The sequence below is a fragment of the Lolium rigidum genome, chromosome 3 (genome assembly GCF_022539505.1).
Source record: "Lolium rigidum isolate FL_2022 chromosome 3, APGP_CSIRO_Lrig_0.1, whole genome shotgun sequence".
Classification (NCBI taxonomy): Eukaryota; Viridiplantae; Streptophyta; class Magnoliopsida; order Poales; family Poaceae; genus Lolium; species Lolium rigidum.
Window position 1 is genome coordinate 27,949,735 of NC_061510.1, and position 8,695 is coordinate 27,958,429.

Below are 8,695 nucleotides of genomic sequence, written 5' to 3' on the forward strand. Positions count from 1 at the left end.
CACCATCCAAGGGTACGTCCTATGTTCCCCAGATTCCTAAAAATTCATCAGATTGTTCCAACAAACACTATATATGATCAATTTGGAAATCTTATTTTGATCAGGAAAAATGTTGAGTAATGGGGACTTCGAGCTGGGGCCGTATATCTTCCCTGGCATACCATGGGGTGTGCGGTGCCACCAATCCCCGAGGATGTAAACTAGCCGCTGTCGGGGTGGATGGCCATGTCGGACACGAAGGTGGTCAAGTACGTGGACTTGCTGCACCACAAGGTGCCACAGGACACGCGCGCCATGGAGCTAGTGGCCGGAAGAGGGAGCGTGCTGCTGCAGGAGGTATGTGGTAATCCCAACTGACTGGAGAGCAGCAAAGCAAGATCCTAAATGGAATGAAGCTAGCGATGTGATGTTGGAGGATATGGTGGCCCTTCAAAAGAATAAGACATGTGAACTTGTTATCGCTCGGAAGAAGGACTACAAAAACCTCAATGGAATCAATCTGAAGAGAATGGGGGGAAAGACTCACGTTCTCGAAAGGTAATATGCTCGTTTTTCTTAGGGACAAATGATCTTGGTAAATGCTTGCTTGAATAGCATTCCCCTCTATATGCTATATTTTCTTGAGGTTTCCAACAGTGTAATTAAGAAGATGTATTCACAAAGGAAAATGATAGTCAGGCATGAATTGGATGGTGTTCCATACAAGTATATCTTGGTCGCCTCCGCTCGGGCGGCACCGGAGGCTCAACCCTAGCCGCCGCCGGGGTCGGCCCCCGCCCTCTCTCTCCCCTCCGCCTCCATCGCAGGACGTGGACGAGTAAAGCTCGCGCCACCGACGACGGGGGCGGGGCTTCTCCCGTGCCATCGGCCTGGCGGCGGCGGTCGTGTGGGACATCAGCCTGGGCGGTGGCGGTGGTTTCCAACGGCGCGGCGGGGATTGGTGGCGCAGGCAGACAACAGGTGGATGCGGCTGCAACGCCGACGTGTTCTCGGTGGTTGTAGCCGTCCATGGCAGCAGGGCCCAATCTGGGCCTTTGCGGGCCTGTGCGGGTCGCGACGTCGGGGCACGTTGGCGGCGCGTGGAGCTTCGGCTCCGGCGTGCTGCGTGGATGCGGCAGTCGTGGTGGTCGGTCGGCATGGGAGGGGGGGCAGGCGTGAGCGGTGTCTTCGGACTACGCGATTTCCGCTTGGTGGCTTCGGCGGCGACCTTGGCCAGCCTGGGATGGTCGGTGGCGTGGGGGCCAAACCTAAATAAAGGCGGCAGTCCTAGGGTCTCTCTTGGGCGAAGATGAAGAATTGCCGGAGGCTTGCCCTGCACGATCTGGCCGGAGTGTTCAGTTCAGGAAGGCGCCACCATCGAATGTAACGGTGCTTCTATTGCCTGGAGTTTGCTGGATCGGTGGTATTCGCACCCATGCTTTTTTTTTCCGACCGTTTGTTTCTGGAGGGAGCTGCGCGGAGCTCTTTTCTGTGTTGACATCAAGTGACAGACATCTGATCCATGGTGAAGTCAGAAGAAGAAAAAATATCATGAAGGCTGGATTGGAGGATTAGCTAATGGAGGTTCAAGTCTTTGCACCGTTGAGGGGCTTGCGTTGTGTTCCGAACTTCGCAGCAGCGGTATGAAAGTGGGGGCAGCAACACATGTGAAGTTCGGAGTCTTACCTTTCAGGGTGAAAACCCAAGGTCTGGCCTTAACTTGTTGTGTCTGGCATTTTGAGAGTGGGGACTATCTTCAGGGTGAAAACCTAAAACCTTTGGTCGGGCGACGACGGCGCTGGTGCACTGATTTCTTCTTGAAGGCGTCGCTTTTGAAGTGTCTGTATTTTAGGTGTTGTCATGGTGGTGGTTGTATTGCCGTTGCTAGGTCTGGAATGCTGTAGTGAGACTTTTATTTCTTAGTTTTCTTTACTCTTTTTTGGCGTTCTGCCACTAGGGTGGGGCGTTGTTGTAGTGGCTGGGTGTAATTGGTATCTTTTGATATTAATATATTCCCTTTATCGAAAAAATGAATTGGATGGTAGAAAAATATCATTTGGTAAAATGACAAATTGTGTGCTTGCCAGCGGATTGGAGTGTTGGATCTAACATCTCTATGAATAAGATCATGTTGTGTAAATGGTTGTGGACACTACAGAACGCATGGCAAGAATTATTGTCTAAGAAGTATCTTAGCAAACAAGTTCTCTCAATGCTACATGTGGAGCAAGTTGCTCTCAGTTTCTGATGAATTCTTATGGGGCTTAATCATATACTCTAACAATTTGCCAAGAGGGTGGCACGTGATGGTGGAATTTTTTTATTTTGGGAGGACACCTGGGTTAATGGACCACCATTGGCCTCGCAGGTCCCTAGACTATACAATGCAACTTTCTCCAAATTAGACACAATAGAGAAAGTGAAGGAAGATGGTTGAGGCTATATTAGATTTAGAAGGACTATGTGTTGGTGACAAGTAACCAAAGATGAGGGATGTCACTTCTTTGGTCAGAATGAAACTTAAGTTTTCTCCTGGCAAAATTTGTGTGGCATGTGATCTTAGGTGCTTCTGGTCTGACTAGACTACCTGAAAGTGTCGAGGACCTTCCCGGGAATTGGATCAACTATTTTCCTAGGACTCAACATAAACTGGTGCTCTGCGAGGGAGCTGTAGTTTGTTGTATGATTTGGAAAACTAGAAATTATGCTTGTTCCAGATGACGTATTCCTGATGATCCGGCGAAATTTTAAGACTGTATATAGATGGAACCATGGGTCATCTAGAGAAAAAACCAATACATAAGAAGTCTTGATGGTGTAGCAGAGAATATCAAGATAGTGATCAGAGACGCGTGCTCGAGGCGAAATGGGCGGGCTCCAACTATTACAAAATTAATTCTCTAGTATCCAACATTAGATGAAGATGTTTTCTCGATGTTTTGTTGCTGGCTAGGGATAAAATCTGCTGGTGCAAAGCCGAAAGAATTTCCAAGTGACATGGTAGATCTTATCTTACAGCAACATCACAGTCTCTGAAAATGCATTGTGTAACCACATGACATGGTAGATCTTATCTTACAGCAACATCGCAGTCTCTGAAAATGCATTGTGTATCCACACACCAATTGTTCCAACTTCCATTTCATTCAGACGAACAAATGTTACAGCTTGCTGTTTCCGGTGGTCTTGGTCAGGCTGCCCATTGTCCGGTCCTTCTCCCGGAGCACGAACTTCTACGTCTTCCCCGTCGAAGTCTTGGGCCGAGCCTCGAACACCACCGTCTTGGGTGCCATGAAATGTGGCAGCTTCTCCCAGCAGAACCCTATGATCTCTGCTTCCGTGGCAGTGGCGCCATCCTTGAGCTCAACGAACGCGCACGGCGTCTCACCCCAGTGGTCGTCGGGCCTCGCCACGACCGCCGCCTCCAGCACCGCCGGGTGGCTGAAGACCACCGACTCCACCTCGATGGAGCTGATGTTCTCGCCGCCCGATATGATGATGTCCTTGGCCCTGTCCTTGAGCTGGATGTACCCGTCCGGGTGCCGCACGCCAAGGTCGCCCGTGCGCAGCCATCCGCCGGCCATGGATTCCTTGGTCGCGTCGATGTCCTTATAGTACCCGCTCATGACGGTGTTGCCCCGGAACATCACCTCGCCCACCGTCTTCCCATCGAGCAGCACGCTCCCCATGGTGGCCGGGTCCTTGACCTCCACGTCCTGCATCGCCATGTGGTGGAACCCCTGCTGCGCCTTGAGCCGCACACGCTGCTCCGGCGGCAGCGCGTCCCACTCCGGCATCCGCGCGTCCCACTCCGGTGTCCGCGTGCAGACAGTGGCCGCGCCGTACGTCTCGGTGAGGCCATAGTCCTGGTACACCGCGAAGCCGAGCTCCTCCATCCCGAACAGGACGCGCGGCGGCGGCACCGCGCCGCCCGTCATGACGCGCACCGTCCCCGGCAGCGGCCTCCGGTCCCCGGCCGGCGCGTTGATGATCATGTTGAGCACCGTCGGCGCGCCGCCCATGTGCGTGAACCCTGCCGTGCGATGCTGTCGAAGATGACCTTGGTGGTGAAGTGGCGCAGGCAGACGTTGGTGCCGCCCTGCGCAATGCGACGCCCCACGGCAGGTGCTAGCAGTTGCAGTGGAACATGGGCACCATCCACAGGTACGTCAGCATGGGCGTGATGTCATAGGTGAGCACCGTGCCGACGGTGTTGAGGTACGCGCCACTGTGGTTGTACACCACGCCCTTGGGCCGCGACGTCGTGTCTGATGTGTAGTTGAGCGTGATTGGGTCTAGCTCGTTATCCGGCCACCGGATGTCGAACTGCGACGGGGCATCCTTGATGAGACCCTCGTAGTCCGTGCCGCCGGAGTCGGTGTCGTCCGAGATGGTTACGAGGACCGGAGGGTTGGCCGCGTCGGGCTGATCAGCTAGGCGTTTCAGGGCGCCTCTCCCGACGTCGAGGAGGCTTGATTCGACCAGGAACACTGTCGGGGGTGCTCCCCGGCAATGCCCACCATGAGGGGTTTAGGGTTGATGGAATCATGCAGGCTAGCACGAGACATCGGTGATCGAACAAACGTGGAGAGAGATTTACCCAGGTTCGGGGCCCTCGATGAGGTAAAACCCTTACTTCCTGCTTGTCTGATCTTGATTATCGAAAGTATATCGGGTTACAATGGGATAGCTGAAGGACTACGGTTGTTTCACCGAGAGGCTAGGGTTCTAAGCTCTAGGCTATGTCTGGCGATGGTTCTATGCGTGCAGGTTGTGTTCCGGCAGATCCTCTCCTGGCCTTTATATAGCAGGCCAGGTCTCGAGAGATCTATCCGGACTCGACTAAGATACAAAGAGTCATAGTCTAAAGTTCCCTTGTTTCGTCGTCTTCTTTCCTTGATCTTCAAGTTCCTTCCTTCAGATGAGTCCTCTTCTTCGACGTCGAAGCGTAGGCCCACTTCGGATATTCGACAATCTTCATGGGCCCCTGGTTGGGCCGGTGGAGGTAGCCTAATGTTGGTTATACCCACATCAGTAGCCCCCGAGCTACTGGCCGAAGTGAAGCTTCGGGCAGGGACTATAATTGTCTTCATCCGAACATCTTTACATGTCGAAAGAAAGAATGAATCTTCATGTCCTTTGCTGCTCCAGAATCATTTCTATCGGGTGAGCGTCCAGCGCTCCCGATGGGAGTAGCCCCCGAGTCTAGGGAAGGATGTTTTCAACCGTGCGTAGACTCAAGTTGTACTACTCGTAGATCTTTGTTGCCAATGCTTTTCTCATCAATATTTTCTTGCAGTCGAAAATAATTGAATCTTCCTATCCATCGTGGAGTTAAATTTTCTTGATATCGGGTGTGCATCTAGCGCTCCCGATGGGAGTAGCCCCCGAGTCTAGGGACAGATGCTTCCAAGTGTGCATAGACTCAAGTTGTTCTACTCGAAGATTATGATGCCGGTGTTTTCTGAATTGCCTTCATCATCCGATATATATTTTAATATCGGGTTTCATAAATCATCGGATGCAGATTTGATAGTACGTAAGAGATAGGAGCAACATGCCCAGTTTTACTCGATACAACGTGCCCAGTTAACTGTCGATGCCAAAACAACGTTGCTCTACTCAAGATCGAGTCCCCGGACTCGACCCTGGACTTTGTCAGATCTTTAGGTTTGTTTTCCTTCATTCTCATGATTCTTATCGGGAGCGCGTCCAGCGCTCCCGATGGGAGTAGCCACCGAGTCTAGGTACGGATACTTGCAACCGTGTGTGGACTCAAGTCGAGCAACTCAATGTTACGAATTCTTTCGGATGCTCCAGAAAATGAGGAGTCGATACTTGTGATGACATCACCAATGACGTGGCTTCTGCGGCGGTCCAATTGACAGAACATGACCTGATGGGCCCACCCTATTCCAGCGGAGTCAGTTAGGAAATGACTAGTTCTTGCGCATTGACCGAGGCATCTCCTTGATTTCCGCGCGTAGTGGGGGTAATGGGGCGCGGTTTCTCTCCCTTCATGACATGTGTATGACTGGATTTCCGTCGACCTTCCCATGATGCAAAGCTAACGGCCACGATTTTCAGCTTATTCTTGTTATAAATAAGGGAGCGCCTTAGTTTTAACTTTTTATGCCTCCCATACCGCTCATCTTCTTCCTCCGTTCTCTTCTCCCCATCGCCTCCGCGCTCAAGAGCTCTCAAGTGACCATGGGCAAGAAGATAGGAAACACCAGCTCCGGCGCTACTGCAAGCGCACCTAAGCCCATTCTGGATTGGACATCATCCCCCATCTCCAAGCGTGACAAGAACAAGATGAGGTCGTTGGGGCTCATCCCTTCCGCCGAATCAGATTTGATTCACCCAGGTTCCGTTTCTCGCCCAAAGCCCCCGAGAGGCTTTACTATTATGTTCCATGCTTTCTTGCAACGTCGGCTTTCCCTTCCAGCCCACGAGTTCCTTCGTTGCCTCCTTTTCTCGTACGGGATCCAGCTCTGGCAGCTGACCCAAAATTCCATCCTTCACCTCTCCATCTTTATCACTGTGTGCGAGGCCTACCTCGGCATTGACCCTCAGTGGGGCCCGTGGAGGAAAATATTTTATGTCAAACGCCACAATGGAAACGATGGTCCTCCTATGGTCGGTGGCATCAGCTTCATTGTCAGAAAGGAAGTCAACTACTTCAACTTTCCGATGAGGGAGTCTGTCCAAAGCTGACGACATAAGTGGTTCTACCTTCGGGACATCTCGGCGTCAGGCCATCGTTCCAATCTGCCTCCATTCGAAGATGTTCTCGAAGCTGCGCCAAAGAAGTCCTGGCAAAATGCTCTGACAGCTGAGGAGGGCAAAGTAGCCGACCAACTATATGAAAAGATCCTAGATCTGAAAAGTGCAGGAGGTCAGAGGTAGTCGCATTGTTCCTGAAGCGTCGAGTGCAGCCTGTGATGTCGAGAGCTCACGGGCTCTGGATGTATATCTTTGGTGCCAAGGACAAAACGAGGATCAGTTCAAATGATCTCTCAGAAGATGACCTTCGGGACGAAGTGAGATGTCTGACTTGCTTTAATTAGAAGGATTTCATAGCCATGACTTCGGCTCGCACTCCTTTCGACCTCAAGCACCTTCCTTCCGAGGTAATTATTGTAACTATTTTATAGCCAATGTTATTCTTCATTTTTGATGTTAATTGCTTTTCTCTTATCTTCAACGACCTTCTACACTTGCCCGCTGCCATCCTCCGACTCGAAAGTGGAGCAACTCCCGAGGATGATGATGCCTCCGGAGAAACTAAAGATAACCACAATGCTCTTGAAGATAGCGATGCCTCGGACGGTAAAACCCCTGAAGATGATGCTCTCCTCGCCTCTCATCGTCGCAGGAAGATTAACAAGGATCTGATGACAACAACGGAGTCGAGTCCTAGCGGGCGAAATGACGATGATGCTGATGTAACTCCTTCTCCTGCGCCTACCCGAGAAGCTTCGGCTCCTCTGGTCACAAAAAGACCATCAGGATTCTTCGCAGAAGAGGATGACTTGATGTCAATTTCGTGAGATCCTTTCTCCTGACGATTCCTTCTACTTTTTTCTGATAACTTTCCATTCATAAGGATCCATACATTTTTGAACAATTCTGATGATGACGACGAAGTTCCTCTTTCGAAGAGGGCTAAAGTGATTTTTGACAAAGCAGAGTCATCGAAGGAATCAATACCATTAATCACTGAAAGTGGTCCTGTTGTCCCTCCTCTGCCAAGAAAAACTGTGGCCAAAGTCAAAGCTTCATTGGTAGCTCCTTCAGCAAGTGCTTCTATTCCCCATCCGTCGAATGCTCATGTGAGTTCTTCCCTTTTTTTAATAATCTTATCTTAGGAGTCCCCAAGCCAATACTTTGTTGTTTTGAAGTCGAATATTGATTTACATGTTGATTTACGATGTGCCTGATATGATCCCTTAATTCTCTTATTGTAGCCGATCCATGCCGCAATTGATACCGTTGTGGATTTCGCGAGTCAATTTGTTCGGTTGGAGGCAGAAAATGCTCAACTTAGTGACGCTGCCAAGTCTTCGTCCGATCAATTGCAACAGGAAAAAAGGCTAGCAGCCGATGCTCAAAGTGAAAATATGAGTCTGAAGGAGGAGCTAAAGACTTTGAAAAAGAAGATGAAGGGGGAGCAAGAATCAAAGCTTAAAGCTTATGTCGAGGCAGACAAAAAGGAAGGCGCCCTTCGCGAGTCTATCGAAAGCTTGCTGAGTAAGATTTATTCGCTTTGCTTCTCTTCTTCCTTCAACATAATTAATATGATGACTTATTTTTCTCAATAACTTCGAGATACTGCCGACATGCCCATCGATCGTACCAACAAGCTTAGGATGGACTCAATGTTGGATGCCCTTACTTTTGCTGCCGAGTCCAGCGAACAGATTCAAGGACTCCTGACGAAGGCCAGAGGAGCGTTGTCGAAGCTTTTTTCGTTGATGTTCCCGAAGCTAGATCATAACAAGACTCTTGGGGAGCTAGCAGACACTTTCTACGTCGACTCCTTTAATGCCATTGAGGTACTGGAGCGCCGCTGTCGCCTCTATGGAGCAGTCCTCACTTTTCAGCTTTTGATGGGGCATGGGCTTGATATAGACCTGGAACGGCTATCCAAAGTGCTATCAGTGGATGCAAATGGTCACTCCATCGATCTTGGCCTTTTCAAGCAACCTGCTCA